This window comes from Schistocerca nitens, chromosome 3, assembly GCF_023898315.1.
Source record: "Schistocerca nitens isolate TAMUIC-IGC-003100 chromosome 3, iqSchNite1.1, whole genome shotgun sequence".
NCBI lineage: Eukaryota > Metazoa > Arthropoda > Insecta > Orthoptera > Acrididae > Schistocerca > Schistocerca nitens.
The window spans coordinates 800,602,814-800,619,691 of record NC_064616.1 but is presented as its reverse complement, the minus strand read 5'-3'; the positions used below and the strand labels follow the sequence as shown (position 1 = coordinate 800,619,691).

The following is a 16,878-nucleotide window of genomic DNA, read 5'->3' as shown; positions in this document are numbered from 1 at the left end:
TATGCAGCCTCCAGAAGGGAACTATTTAAAATCAAAGGAAGCAATAGGATTAGAGTTTAACGTTCCACCAGAGACATGTTCATTATAATCTGAGCAAGGCTGGAAAAGTAAATAGCACCATTCCTTCCTCAGAGGAACCATCCTAGCCTTCATCTCAATCATTTCCAGTAAAAGACCAATCTGAGCCTCATTTCTCCCAGACTTAAGTCTAGTGCCTTAGTCATTACAGTACTTCATTTTTTGTTCAGAACTGTACAAACAGTACTTTAAGGACGACCCCCCCCCCCCCACTCACTCACTCACTCACTCACTCACTCACTCACTCACTCCCCCCCCCCCCCCCCCCCCACAACATTTGTGCTCATTTGACTGCAAGCTCTTTCCTGGCCTACTGTGAGTGTACTGGAGTGAGGTGGGGGTGCAGTGTGAGAGATGGAGAGAGGCGGGAGGGGACATTTTTATTTGTATTTATGCTTGTGTTATGAAGGCATGAAGGAAGAAACATGAGAGAAAGAAAGCAATGGACAATAGAGGGCAGCTACGTAAAGGAGATAGTGACTAAGGCCGGACAACACTAGGTTTGGACAGAAAGGAGCCACTAAGCGGTATAATAATTCATGGAAAGTTCTGCCTTCTGGCTCTCTCCCCATCCCTCACTCCACTCCAACACTCACCATTGGCCAATAAGGAGTTGGGAGTCAAATGAGCACCATGTAGGGAGACAGGCCCACGGACATGTTTCTCTTACAGCTTGAGAAAGAAATTTCATTCCAAAAGCTAGCAAACCAAAGCTTTGTACCTTTTGTTTGTGTATCTGTCTATGGCAAAGCACTTCTGTCTTTCAGTAAGTCGTCATCTATTCCCAAATAAAAAATCCAATATTAAATATTTATGTACAACACAAGCTTATTGTTTATTATTATTATTATTATTATTATTATTATTATTGTCATGTTTACCATAAGGTGTAACAACAATCTTAAGCCGTATAAAAAAAGAGTCTCAGTTGCGAAGTCATTTTTATTACAAGTAACACATTTTGCCCAGTTAAGGCAGCATCAGATTTTATGGAATGCTATCAAGAGAATTTCATCAGCTGGAAAAGCAGTTGGTCAGAAACTGATGGTGAAGAGACCACCTAAAAGACATTTCCACTAGACTAGATACACTTTCAAATCGTGAACATTGAGTGAAGCTCAGCTTGGAGATACACATATATTACATAAATCTGAAATACAGGGTGTCCGAAAAGGCTTTCCCCGATTACATAAATTGATAACTCAGGCTAGAAGTAAGATACAAATATGAATCTTGCGTCGAATTGTTTACAACTATCAAAGATTTTTTCTGTTTTAGGTTCGCAGTATGTAGGTAGTGGATGAGGTGCAGTGCCCAAGAAGCCATGTTAACCAATCAGGAGAAGGCACAGTGTGTCCTGTGGTACCATGAGACACAATCACCAACTACAGTGCAGAGACACTTCCAGACAACATTTGGAAGGAATCCACCTGATGTCAAGAGCATTATAGCCTGGTATGAGAAGTTCAAGAACACAGGATTGGTTGCTGACCTTCCGAGGTCTAGTCGACCAAGAACCTCAGCAGACAGGGTGGAAGCCGTAAGGCAGTCTTTTCAGCGAAGTGCGTAGGGCCTCACGTGAATTACAGATGCCGAAAAGCTCTCTCCATGACATTTTACACAAACGTTTATTGTTTAGTGCATACAAAGTGCAAATCTTTCAGGCCTTGTTGCCCAATGACAGTACACGTCGATATGACTTCGCGGTCGAAATGTTATCATGTATTGAGGACAGTGATGGTTATCTCAGACGAATTGCCTTTTCCGACAAAGTGACCTTTTTTTTGTCAGTGGAGTAGTGAATCGCCATAACGTGCACATTTGGGGTTCACAACCCCCTGGCGAGGTCATGGAGTGCACCAGATGCAGTCCAAATGTGAATGTTTTGTGCGCGCTATTGCACGATCGAATTATCGGGCCATTCTTCTTCGCTGAGGCTACCATTACATCTGCAGTGTATCTGGACATGTTGCAACTGTATGCTGTTCCTCAGCTGCTTCAGTATCACTCCGATGTCTTGTTTCAGCAAGATGGTGCACCGCCTCATTGGGGTTCGGATGTCCGTGCCTATCTCAATATGACCTTTCCTGGGCAATGGACTGGTCGTGATGGGCCAACGGTTTGGCCTCCACGCTCTCCTCACATAACCCCATTAGACTTCTTTTTATGGGGTTATGTCAAGGACTAGGTCTACTGAACACTTGTACCAGATCTTCAAAAACCCTGCGGAAACAGATAACCACAGTCGTTGAATCGATCCCTCCAGTGATGTTGGCTAATGTGTGGACGGAAATTGAATATCGCCTAGATGTGCTATGTGCTACCAAGGGTGCTCATGTGAAAGTTGACTGATGTGTGAAAAAAACTTTGATAGTTTGTATCTTACTTCTAGCCTGAGTTATCAATTTATGTAATCAGGGAAAGACTTTTCGGACACCCTGTATCAGCTAAGTGAGTAGACAGTTTACTTAGTAAACTATTCACAATGTGGACAGTGTCAAGTAAGAGGATCATTTAATTACCTGATTGTTCAGATTAATGTGATATACGTGTGGCTCTACACTGTGCTTCACATGGTGGTGATTACAATTTCCAACTGGATCTTTTAGGTGATTCATTCACCATTAGTTCCCGGCCAACCACCTTTCCAGTCAGCGATATGAAATGCTATTCACAGCTTTTCATATACTATGGTGAACCATTAACCCACTGAAACATTATTTGTAAGAAAAATAACTTTTCAATAGACTGTTTATGTAGTCATGAAAAACAGTTGCTGCAGCAATCAGCCCTTCACATTATGGAATAGTCTTTACAATTATAAGGTAGGATGCTTGTAGTAGTTCCATTTTGAAATTTTTGGTTAACACTGACTGCCTTTCACTCAGAGATTGATGTCTAGCCACCAGGTTAGGCCAGGCCTACAGCATTACACACGAGGCTTTCCTGTAGCCACTGACAGCCACACAGCAATGAACGTATTAGGCATTGTTTACTTCAAGAAATCTCAAAGGCTCAGTGTTAAAGAGAGAATGGCAGTTGGTCAGTCAACAAATGGGAACAAATGCAGTCTTACAGAACAGCAGGAAACCAACTGTGTAAGATTTTCCCCAGGTCAAAGCTAAGGCAGTGCCTTGTTTAATCACCATAATATGTGATGCCAAACTAGGTCATGAGATGAACTACAGGTTAAGTAGTCTATTTCTAGGTCCTTAAATATGAACAGAAAAATACAGGAAGGATGTACTAGGCCTTCATATTTTTATGTTCAAGAATCCTCTGCAAGTATCTAGAAACTTTGCTGATGCCATGAGCATAGATATGCATGTCATTCTGAACAGGAGAGGCCTCATCCAAGGACTGGACAAAAATATGGAAACACTGTGAAAAATGCATGCTTCAACATAAATGCAGCTGCTAACCAATCCAACACGTTGTGCTGTTTTATTTGCATGTCCTCAACACATTGCAAGTGTCCGTGGTCAGAACAGTCATGTGTGTTGTTGTGAGTGCATTGTCTGTGCTGAGTGAATTCTAACCTGGGAAACACTTATGGGGGGGGGGGGGGGGCTTCTATAATCAAGAGAAGCTATGTGTTTGGGATTTCAAGAGGCACCATATTCAAGATTTATACTGCACAGAGAGGAAACAGAAAAATATCATCTGCTAGGTAACAAAATGGATGAAACTGAGTGATTGTACCCACTGAAAAGGATAGTGACAAAAATTATGAGATTGACACTGCAAAAGTCACTGCAGAACTGAATGTTGCACTTGTTAACCCCGTCAGAATGGAGACATGAAGGGATCTCCACAAGCAGGGAGTTGCAGGATGAGCTAGAATTCCATCAGTGATGCACATGTCTGTAAAAAAAAACTCATGTCAAAGCCATAAAACCTAGACTATGGAGCAAATGAAGAAAGTCATTTCGTCAGATGAACCTTGTTTCACAGTTTAAAATTCCTGGTCAAGTTTTTGTTCCCAATGATAGTGACATGCCTCAAGATGAAACAGCCCACATTCACACAGCTCGAATCCACCAGGGCTGGTTTTGTGAGCACCAAGGATGAAATGTCTTGTCTCCTTTGGCCACGACAATCACCAGATTGTGACATTACTGAGCATTTGTAGTCTATTTTGGAGAGAAAGGAGCATGGTCGCTATCCACCTGAATCATCATTACCTGAACTTGTCACTATTTTGCAGTAAGAATGGTATACAATTCTGTCAAAATAGGACCTGTATTTATCCATTTCAAGTTAACTATAAGCTGTTTTGAATGCCAGTTTTTTCTTAGGCCTACATCATATTAGTGATGGTGAGCATCATCCTGTGGGTATGAAAAACGGACCTACATCAAATTAAGGTATCTGATAGTTACAGGACCAAAGTTCCAGCTTATTAGAGTACTTGAGTTTATGTATCTAGCTGTAAGAGATACTAGCCCATACTTTTCTGATCTGAAGTAGTTACACAGCAAATGAGTTACAGACAATCACTGTCCAGTGATGGTCAACAGCAGTGACGGGGCACTGGAGTAAGCTGACTGGGCTTTAACTGTCTCCAAAATACCTATCGTAGAGAGCATGTGCAATGACACCTAATAGTTTTTCAGTACTGTAGCTGAAATTAACCACCACTTGGCACTTTTATTTCAGATTGTTTTACTGGATACCTATCAGCTCATTGGAAGATTTTACTGAGTATACATGGTGATCAAAAACAGCCTGAAAACCTTTTGAACATGTTTCAGGGTAGTCTGCACTACGAAACAATTGATAAGAAAAAAATGTTACACTGTGCCATCTCCAAGTTAATTAGCATTGAAGTTATCCAACCAGGCCACTGCACCTGCAAATTCAACCCAAGATCAATACAAAAATTGAACATGTGACAATAGGAAGGATTGAATCTGAGCCAACGGCTCAGCAGACTTGTGTGCTATCATCTACGCAATAAGGGCAACAGACAATCTTATATGGTGAGCTGCTTGAATTTTCATGCACTACGGCCCGATTGATCAACTTCAATGTTAATTAACTTGGAAACAGCATGATTTATCTAATTTCTTCTTAAAATTACTTCTCAGCAAAACCTACCCTGCAACACCCATACAAGCTTATCAGACCATTTCCGACCACCTTGTACATGTGTTGCACATTTTTAACTGTCAATCAAGATAAATTTATATACTGTGTATAAAATATCTGAAGTATCACTCCCTCCTCTGGTGATGGCAGAAATGACGCTAACCACTATTTGGTGCTGAAAAATAAGGTATGTCACCTTTAAATTGTTAATTGGATCATATCTAAGGATGAGATTCTGTACCCATTCTGTAAAAATCCACCACAATTTTAAATCTGTGTGCTATTTAATTTCCACTTACCTGAATATTTTCTCAACAACATTATATTTGGTTTAGTGACCTGGCCAAGTTCAAAAATTAAATTCATCACTGCTGCTTATTTGACAATTCTGAGAAGATTAAGCTCTTTCAGTAGTTTCATCACACTTGTCACCAAAATCCAATACATCATGAACATCAACAACCACTGAATTCCCAGTAAGGTAAATCACTATCAATTCTAGGTCACCCACCATCAAAAATCCAAACAGCAGGATATACGGAGACGGCTTTGATCACAATCTGGTATCTGTAAGGCAACATTTAACTCATTTATATCAATCTGTCTTCAAATTAACACACAAAAATGAAATTTACACTTATTGTTTTCAAGGAACATCATGCTTTGCCCTATGTATAAAGTAATAGATAAGTATAATGCATAAGCAACTTTTATCGGAATTCCCACTGCAAATGAAAATTATTTCATTTTAAAATTAAGCATAAAACTCAAACATATTGGCAGGATACTGCAAAAAGGTGGGAATTTAAGGAGATGGGACCTGGACAAACTGAAAGAACCATAGGTTGTTCAGAGTTTCAGGAAGAGCATAAGGGAACAATTGACAGGAATGGGGGAAAGAAATACAGTAGAAGAAGAATGGGTAGCTTTGAGGAATGAAATAGTGAAGGCGGCAGAGGATCAAGTAGGTAAAAAGACGAGGTCTAGTAGAAATCCTTGGGTAACAGAAGAGATACTGAATTTAATTGATGAAAGGAGAAAATACAAAAATGCAGTAAGTGACGCAGGCAAAAAGGAGTACAAACGTCTCAAAAATGAGATCAACAGGAAGTGCAAAATGGCTAAGCAGGGATGGCTAGAGGACAAATGTAAGGATGTAGAGGCTTATCTCATGAGGGGTAAGATAGATACTGCCTACAGGAAAATTAAAGAGACCTTTGGAGGAAAGAGAACCACTTGCATGAATATCAAGAGCTCAGATGGAAACCAAGTTCCAAGCACAGAAGGGAAAGCAGAAAGGTCGAAGGAGTATATAGAGGGTCTATACAGGGGCGATGTTGTTGAGGACAATATTATGGAAATGGAAGAGGAAGTAGATGAAGATGAAATGGGAGATATGATACTGCGTGAAGAGTTTGACAAAGCACTGAAAGACCCGAGTCGAAACAAGGCCCCGGGAGTAGACAACATTCCATTAGAACTACTGACAGCCTTGGGAGAGCCAGTCCTGACAAAAGTCTACCATCTGGTGAGCAAGATCTATGAGACAGGCGAAATACCCTCAGACTTCAAGAAAAATATAATAATTCCAATCCCAAAGAAAGCAGGTGTTGACAGATGTGAAAATTACCCAACTATCAGTTTAATAAGTCACAGCTGCAAAATACTAATGCGAATTCTTTAAAGACGAATGGAAAAAATGGTAGAAGCCGACCTCGGGGAAGGTCAGTTTGGATTCCATAGAAATGTTGGAACATCTTAGAAGAAACCAGAATGAGATTTTCACTCTGCAGCGGAGTGTGCGCTGATATGAAACTTCCTGGCAGATTAAAACTGTGTGCCCGACCGAGACTCGAACTCGGGACTTTGCCTTTCGCGGGCAAGTGCTCTACCACTGAGCTACCGAAGCACGACTCACGACCGGTACTCACAGCTTCACTTCTGCCAGTACCTCGTCTCCTACCTTCCAAACTTTACAGAAGCTCTCCTGCGAACCTTGCAGAACTAGCACTCCTGAAAGAAAGGATATTGCGGAGACATGGCTTAGCCACAGCCTGGGGGATGTTTCCAGAATGAGATTTTCACTCTGCAGCGGAGTGTGCGCTGATATGAAACTTCCTGGCAGATTAAAACTGTGTGCCCGACCGAGACCCGAGTTCGAGTCTCGGTCGGGCACACAGTTTTAATCTGCCAGGAAGTTTCATATCAGCGCACACTCCGCTGCAGAGTGAAAATCTCATTCTGGAAACATCCCCCAGGCTGTGGCTAAGCCATGTCTCCGCAATATCCTTTCTTTCAGGAGTGCTAGTTCTGCAAGGTTCGCAGGAGAGCTTCTGTAAAGTTTGGAAGGTAGGAGACGAGGTACTGGCAGAAGTGAAGCTGTGAGTACCGGTCGTGAGTCGTGCTTCGGTAGCTCAGTGGTAGAGCACTTGCCCGCGAAAGGCAAAGTCCCGAGTTCGAGTCTCGGTCGGGCACACAGTTTTAATCTGCCAGGAAGTTTCATATCAGCGCACACTCCGCTGCAGAGTGAAAATCTCATTCTGGAAACATCCCCCAGGCTGTGGCTAAGCCATGTCTCCGCAATATCCTTTCTTTCAGGAGTGCTAGTTCTGCAAGGTTCGCAGGAGAGCTTCTGTAAAGTTTGGAAGGTAGGAGACGAGGTACTGGCAGAAGTGAAGCTGTGAGTACCGGTCGTGAGTCGTGCTTCGGTAGCTCAGTGGTAGAGCACTTGCCCGCGAAAGGCAAAGTCCCGAGTTCGAGTCTCGGTCGGGCACACAGTTTTAATCTGCCAGGAAGTTTCATATCAGCGCACACTCCGCTGCAGAGTGAAAATCTCATTCTGGAAACATCCCCCAGGCTGTGGCTAAGCCATGTCTCCGCAATATCCTTTCTTTCAGGAGTGCTAGTTCTGCAAGGTTCGCAGGAGAGCTTCTGTAAAGTTTGGAAGGTAGGAGACGAGGTACTGGCAGAAGTGAAGCTGTGAGTACCGGTCGTGAGTCGTGCTTCGGTAGCTCAGTGGTAGAGCACTTGCCCGCGAAAGGCAAAGGTCCCGAGTTCGAGTCTCGGTCGGGCACACAGTTTTAATCTGCCAGGAAGTTTCATCTTAGAAGAAAGATTAAGGAAAGGCAAACCTACGTTTCTAGCATTTGTGGACTTAGAGAAAGCTTTTGACAATGTTGACTGGAATACTTTCTTTCAAATTCTAAAGGTGGCGGGGGGGGGGGGGGGGGGGGTAAAATACAGGGAGCGAAAGGCTATTTACAATTTGTACAGAAACCAGATGGCAGTTATAAGAGTAGAGGGGCACGAAAGGGAAGCAGTGGTTGGTAAGGGCGACAGACAGGGCTGTAGCCTCTCCCTGATGTTATTCAATCTGTATATTGAGCAAGCAGTAAAGGAAACAAAAGAAAAATTCGGAGTAGGTATTAAAATCCATGGAAAAGAAATAAAAACTCCGAGGTTCGCCGATGACATTGTAATTCTGTCAGAGACAGCAAAGGACTTGGAAGAGCAGTTGAACGGAATGGACAGGGTCTTGAAAGGAGGGTTAAGATGAAAATCAACAAAAGCAAAACAAGGATAATAGAACGTAGTCGAATTAAGTCGGGTGATGCTGAGGGAATTAGATTAGGAAATGAGACACTTAAGGGGCTCCGGAAAGGCTCAAAATCATGAAAAGTTCAATTTTTACTTTTTTGCGTTTTCTGAATCTGCAGACCATTACCTTTTAATAGATATATAATTTATTCAATTCCGAAGACTACAACTATTTTTAAATTTTTTTTGAAATGTGTTCTGCATGGGCGTGACCCACTGTGGCGCTGTTAAACTGCTGTCAAATGGTGTTATTATTAACGTCCGTGTTCATCAGGTACATTTTAGTGATGTGAGATAAAGTATGTGTTGTGGCTAACCTGTGATGTTTCAATATATATCGCTGGTGTGATTGTCGATTGTTTCATGTTTATTTAATCTGTCGTTATCTCGAAAATATTCGTAATTAATTCTGTTTCTTGAGTCTCTGTTTTGTTGAAGTATAATAATGAGTAAAAGTAAAGTTACTAGCAATCCTCTGAAGGCTTTTAAGAAAAGGAGAAATGTTGGAAAGCCAAAGGTATGTGTTATTACTGTAAACAATCAAGACGATAACCAAGTGAGTGAACCTAACCTCTCAAGTACACCTGTCCATAGCAGTCAAAGTGGGAAAGAAAATACTTCACAGAAGAAGCTTGGTTCAATGAGTGAAAACTATGAATGTTTTATGGGCGAATCGGATGTGAATGAAATATTTGATATGTCGGTTCTCAAAGGATTTTTTTCAAACTGTGTAAGATGTATTCATTGTAGTGAAGTTGGTCTGGAACTCTCCGTAATAAAGCACATAGGACTTGCTAGTGAAATACAACTGAAATGTGATAAGTGTTCATACATGACCACCTTTTGGAATAGTGTTGCAGTAACTGCAACTGAAGAAAATGGTAGCAAAATCTACGAACACAACATTAGATTTGTTTATTCCTTGCGTTCAGTTAGTAAGGGTGCTACTGCAGGTGCAATTTTCTGTGGCATCATGAATCTTCCAAATCCCCCAACCAAGTTTACGACCTATAATAAATTAATAGGGTCTAAAGTAGAAGATGTCTGTATAGAATCTATGAAGAACGCTGTGGAAGAGACAGTAATGGAAAATAATGGTAACAGAGATTTGACTGCAGCATTCGATGGTACCTGGCATAAACGGGGACACACCTCTTCATGGTGTAGTATCTGCCACCAGTATGTATACAGGGAAAGTTTTAGATGTAGCAGTAATATCAAAGTATTGTAGATGTCCACAAAAATATAAAGGTACACATGAAAATAATTGCAAAGCTAACTATAGTGGCAGTAGTGGAGGAATGGAAGTGGCTGGTGTTGCCAGTATATTCCAGCGTTCTGAGGTGTGTGATAAAGTGTGATATGTTAATTACCTTGGTGACGGTGATTCTAAAAGTTTCAAACATGTTCAAGGACTGAAGCCCTATGGTGATGATGTTGTAGTGCAGAAATTTGAGTGTATTGGACACGTACAGAAGCGAATGGGAACAAGACTTCGGCGACTGAAAGCTTCGTACAAAAAACAAAAACTCAGTGATGGTAAAGGGTTGGATGGGAAGGGAAGGTTAACTGACAGTGTAATTGACAAAATACAGAACTATTATGGAATGGCTACTAGGCAAAATACACAAAGTGTCGACGAAATGAAGAAGGTTGTTTGGGCTCTTTTTTTCCATACTTCTTCAACCGATGAAAATCCCCAACATAGCTTGTGTCCCAAAGAAGAAGACGGTGTAAATATAACAAAGGATTGCTAACTGGTGAAGTGTACACTCATAAGCATAGTCTGCCTCATGCAATAATGGAGGTGATAAAACCTATTTTCAGAGACTTAGCAGCACCTGAACTGTTGAAAAAGTGTATTCACGGAAAAACTCAAAACCCCAATGAAAGTGTAAATAGTGTTATATGGTCGAGAATCCCCAAGACTGTATTTGTAGGAATAGAAACACTTCACTTTGGTGTGTATGATGCTGTTGCGACTTTCAATGATGGCAACATTGTAAGGTGCAAGGTATTTAGAAATATGGGAATGAAGATAGGTTCTAACATGGTACGAGCGATGCTTGCTTTAGACAAGGAACGCCTTCGGGCTGCAGACAGGGCTGTAAAGAGTCTAGAAATACAAGCAAGAGTAAACAGGAGGAGGAACAAGAGGAAGCTGGAGGAGGAGTTTGCAGAGGATGAAGATAATCCATCCTATGGACCTGGAATGCACTAAAAAGTTAATCCAATCTTTGTCGCTCGATTCCCAAAACTTTTATTTTCTCATACTAATTACATGTTTTCTAAGGATCTTCCAAACACACACTCCTGGAAATTGAAATAAGAACACCGTGAATTCATTGTCCCAGGAAGGGGAAACTTTATTGACACATTCCTGGGGACAGATACATCACATGATCACACTGACAGAACCACAAGCACATAGACACAGGCAACAGAGCATGCACAATGTCGGCACTAGTACAGTGTATATCCACCTTTCGCAGCAATGCAGGCTGCTATTCTCCCATGGAGACGATCGTAGAGATGCTGGATGTAGTCCTGTGGAATGGCTTGCCATGCCATTTCCACCTGGCGCCTCAGTTGGACCAGCGTTCGTGCTGGACGTGCAGACCGCGTGAGACGACGCTTCATCCAGTCCCAAACATGCTCAATGGGGGACAGATCCGGAGATCTTGCTGGCCAGGGTAGTTGACTTACACCTTCTAGAGCACGTTGGGTGGCACGGGATACATGCGGACGTGCATTGTCCTGCTGGAACAGCAAGTTCCCTTGCCGGTCTAGGAATGGTAGAACGATGGGTTCGATGACGGTTTGGATGTACCGTGCACTATTCAGTGTCCCCTCGACGATCACCAGTGGTGTACGGCCAGTGTAGGAGATCGCTCCCCACACCATGATGCCGGGTGTTGGCCCTGTGTGCCTCGGTCGTATGCAGTCCTGATTGTGGCGCTCACCTGCACGGCGCCAAACACGCATACGACCATCATTGGCACCAAGGCAGAAGCGACTCTCATCGCTGAAGACGACACGTCTCCATTCGTCCCTCCATTCACGCCTGTCGCGACACCACTGGAGGCGGGCTGCACGATGTTGGGGCGTGAGTGGAAGATGGCCTAACGGTGTGCGGGACCGTAGCCCAGCTTCATGGAGACGGTTGCGAATGGTCCTCGCCGATACCCCAGGAGCAACAGTGTCCCTAATTTGCTGGGAAGTGGCGGTGCGGTCCCCTACGGCACTGCGTAGGATCCTACGGTCTTGGCGTGCATCCGTGCGTCGCTGCGGTCCGGTCCCAGGTCGACGGGCACGTGCACCTTCCGCCGACCACTGGCGACAACATCGATGTACTGTGGAGACCTCACGCCCCACGTGTTGAGCAATTCGGCGGTACGTCCACCCGGCCTCCCGCATGCCCACTATACGCCCTCGCTCAAAGTCCGTCAGCTGCACATACAGTTCACGTCCACGCTGTCGCGGCGTGCTACCAGTGTTAAAGACTGCGATGGAGCTCCGTATGCCACGGCAAACTGGCTGACACTGACGGCGGCGGTGCACAAATGCTGCGCAGCTAGCACCATTCGACGGCCAACACCGCGGTTCCTGGTGTGTCCGCTGTGCCGTGCGTGTGATCATTGCTTGTACAGCCCTCTCGCAGTGTCCGGAGCAAGTATGGTGGGTCTGACACACCGGTGTCAATGTGTTCTTTTTTCCATTTCCAGGAGTGTATTTGTTTCAAACTTTCAGTAAATGTTACACAGTACCTTCTGCATAATTTAACACAGCCTTTTTCCAAAAAAAAAACTGTATATTTTTGAATATATAATTAAAAAATTGCAAAATAATGTTGTGAATTTTCATTACAATTGAAAAAAATCATCTTTAATAACTGAACTAAAATTTTGTAAAATCCCTGTATTAAGTTGTAGCCCATATTCCAATAAATAATCTGTAAAAAGTTCAACTTCCTACCTCAAATACTTTGTGAGGAAAGATGTAATTTATAAGCGTTATTTTAACATTGCAAGTATAGGGCGTTCCGGAACCCCTTAAAGTAGTAAAGGGGTTTTGTTATTTGGGGAGCAAAATAACTGATGATGGTCGAAGTAGAGAGGATATAAAATGTAGACTGGCAATGGCAAGGAAAGCGTTTCTGAAGAACAGAAATATGTTAACATCGAGTATTGATTTAAGTGTCGGGAAGTCGTTTCTGAAAGTATTTGTATGGAGTGTAGCCATGTATGGAAGTGAAACATGGACGATAAATAGTTTAGGCAAGAAGAGAATAGAAGCTTTCGAAATGTGGTGCTACAGAAGAATGCTGAAGATTAGATGGGTAGATCACATAACTAATGAGGAGGTATTGAATAGAATTGGGGAGAAGAGGAGTTTGTGGCACAACTTGACTAGAAGAAGGGATTGGTTGGTAGGACACGTTCTGAGGCATCAAGGGATCACCAATTTAGTACTGGAGGGCAGTGTGGAGGATAAAAATCGTAGAGGGAGACCAAGAGATGAATACACTAAGCAGATAAAGAAGGATGTAGGCTGCAGTAGGTACTGGGAGATGATGAAGCTTGCACAGGATAGAGTAGCATGGAGAGCTGCATCAAACCAGTCTCAGGACTGAAGACAACAACAACAACAACAACAACAACAACAACATTGGCAGGATCTTCTCCATTATTGGTTTCCTCCTCCTCCTCATAAGTTGCTGCCTAGCGACAATAATAGTTAAAAGTTGCACATGCAATTAAGTAAAGAAGGGTTGAAATTTGATTGATGTTAAATATACAAACACCTTTTGCTTAACACAATGCTGGGCTGGTAATTTTTTTTAAGTATTTAACAATGAAACCAACTTTCAGAAACAAGTTATATAGCAGTACGAAAATTTAATTCTTATGAAGCTGGGAGTCCAACTGAATGGTTTTGGTCAGTTATATAACAAATTACTTTATATGAGCACTGATGCTGATCTACGTATTGAAAACTTGATTGTGAGAAAAATTCAAGGTGCTTAATCAACGTTATCTTAATGTCCTAACCGCACTCAAATGACCAGCATCAACTCAGTTTTACAATAATCAAAACTTTTGAGGAGAAGTAATTAACTTTATATATAATGTCCAACCACTGGAACTTATTTTACACGTCTTAATCAAGAGGAATAACTGAGTTTCCAGTGTCACACGGAATGCACTCTTTTACAAATTTAACATACTTTCCCAATGAGTAAAATGGCAATGTGGATATACAGTCGTTATATAAATATCAAAAATACTTCTATGGTATAAGAGGTGCCGCTGAACATGGCTTCATTGTGTGTCTGAATTTAATTTCTTATATATCCGAGCCACTCCTTTCTGTGCCAAGCTAAGGCTGAGTGATTTATTGTGCAAGTGATTTCTCCTAGTATTATATTTATGAGCATTACTATTGTTTTTGAACTTCAATTGTTAACAGCAAACATACTATACCCAACTTTTTAAATTGTTGAATGCACACCTATCCAGACTGGTTAACATACATCCTTACAAAACACTCCTGTGCAACAATACTTACTTCCTCAATTAAGAGTTACCCAGAATATGTCTTAAGACACTAGTGAGTTAAAATATGAAAATTAGACTGCTGTTACCCATAATGCAAAAGTTGCAAACAGAGAAAAACAATTTATACCACAAGTTGCACTTAGGAAATATTTACATCGGGAGGGCTGAAGAGAGACTTTGAATTGCATAGTGGACAACAAACATTCTGGAAACTACAGGAAGGGAAAGTCTGTGCTCTCCAGGCACAGTTTGAGGAAGCAAGGAACAATCTGATCAGGTTAACACCATACAGGGGAGGTGGTGCTCAGCAACTGGCATTGGTAGAAAGGCAGGGGGAAAGTTTTATGACAAATACTAAGAACAGCTGTCAAACAATGGAAAATCCATGATGGAATGTGGCAATTTAATGAAAAGGATAGATGCTACTCACCATATAGCAAGAGTGTCACACAATTAGCTTTCAGCCAAGAAGGCCTTTGTCAAAATTAGACAACATATCCACACGCATGCACTCATGGAAACAACTCCAGTTCTCTGTCCATTTAAAATCTTCTGCAGCAAGCACTCAGAAACTGACACACCCAAGTGCCGTTTACAAGATGCCATGAAGAGGAAGAAATGACTGGGACAAGCAACATTGCATATTGTTCAAAACATGCAACTTTAAGTTGAGCTTCAGTCTTTGAACTACACAATAGTTTCTGTCACTAGGTACAGGTGTACACGTACCCAGAAACCCCACATGTTCTCATTCTAAGAAAGGACAAGACATGACCTTAGTACAGTTAATGAAGAGAACATTTTGAAATGCTGTTGAGTGAGCTTACAAGATCCATAACCAGTCATTCCCATTGGGGTACTTTACAAAGCAGTGTCGTTACTAAGAGCCCATTTCCCTGCTATAATTCTCAAAAATATTATTTATCAAAGGCACATTAATGAATTACTAGTGTCAATACAACCTATGTGGATCACACTGTTCTGAAATGGCCCAAGTAGAGAATTGGTCATATTGGAATTTACGGAAGTGGTACTTAATGCTCTTAAAGATGAGTGTCAGACATTTTCTTAGATCTGTATATGTTTTTGGTACTTTGTCCATAAGATTCTACTTATTACATTAGAATCATTAGGATTGAAAGATTTAACTAACAATTGTTTCAAATCATTCCCTTCAAATAGGGTACAGATAACATGAACTTCAACCTTACATAAGGCCAAGCTTTTCATTTAACACTTTCCAAACTAAAATGTTAATTTAAGAGTTCCTCAGTATAGCAAATTGAGATCAATATTGTTCCTGATAAACATCAATGATTTTTCCAACCATTTTTGTCATGGGGAAGAAGTTACCTTTGGTGATGGCAAACGTCACATTCACTGAAAAAGTTACAGAAATTCTCATGGAGAATGAAAATTAACCCTCAAAAAGTTAACAGTTTTCACTTTGCAATAAAGTTATATTGCATACAAAGAAAACAAATGCCACAAATTTCAGTTTGAAGAGGGATAACAAATTTATGTAGACAGTACATCTACATACTGCACAAAAAACAAAATTTTTAGGAATGAATGCCGATTCTCAGGGTAGTTGTTTGAATGCTCAAAGCCAGATGCCAAAAGAATGCAATACATAAATGATCATCATACAGCCAAGTAGCAGAAATTGTTCTCTTTGTTGATTTTAATCAAGCATAGTGCATGAACTTCAATGTCTGAAAATGTAAACATTTTCTTGAAAATGCAAATGCACCGACACTGAACTAGTAATGAAAGTGCCGGGTGGTAGAATGCAAGGTTTCAGGCTTGCCAAGAACTTGCAAGTGACCGGGTAAGGCACTTTTTCCTTCACCCGGATCTCCTGGACAGCTTGCTCATCAAGATACACAGGACAATCTCGAGAGAAGCAGACAATTGCCCCTGTGAGCAACCTTAAAACATGTTACATATTTGGCCAGGTGTTGACGGGACATTCGAGTGTGGTTGTAATGATGACACTGGTAGCAGCACATCAGGTTCAGAATGTACAGCCTGACTGATGATTTCATAACCAGCTTTGATCTTTGACAGAAGCAACACTATCAAAAGTGAGAAAGAGGGTATGTGTGGGCACTAAGGATGCATCTACCTTTTTCATCACATGATGGACTGCAATGACACCCTTATCAGAGGGGTACGTTTGGATTTCTGCCTCTGTGAGACCATTTAGCACCCTAGTGTAAATAATACGACAGGAAGAATTCAGCATTTGATGGGCCTCGACACGATCAGGATAGCCAAGGAGGAGTGAACCTGCAAGCAGTTGTTGTGCTTGAGGATCAGAAGTAGTCTCCACAACCAAAGTGCCATTGTGTGGATGACAGCAGGATTTCACAACGTCGGCAATTGCATCAGTGCGTCTTCTGAAAAATAAATGGATTTACCGTAGCAAAGAACTGACTGTCTTCGGTATGTGAAACCATGATTAACTGTGGTACAACTGGGTGGGTCTTTGAATCATTAGCCCCATTTCGTTTATGTTCAGTACACACTGACTGGGAAGAAGAAGACTGAC

General features: G+C 41.7%; 1 long non-coding RNA gene across 1 annotated transcript in view; it reads right to left on the bottom strand.

Annotated features, from left to right (window-relative positions):
* LOC126249770 (uncharacterized) overlaps positions 1-16,878 on the bottom strand; it is a 68,497-nt gene that overhangs the window by 29,857 nt on the left and 21,762 nt on the right. Inside the window, exon 2 of the long non-coding RNA XR_007545656.1 lies at positions 5,681-5,736. This is a non-coding gene — a long non-coding RNA (uncharacterized LOC126249770). The remainder of the gene's footprint in view (positions 1-5,680; positions 5,737-16,878) is intronic.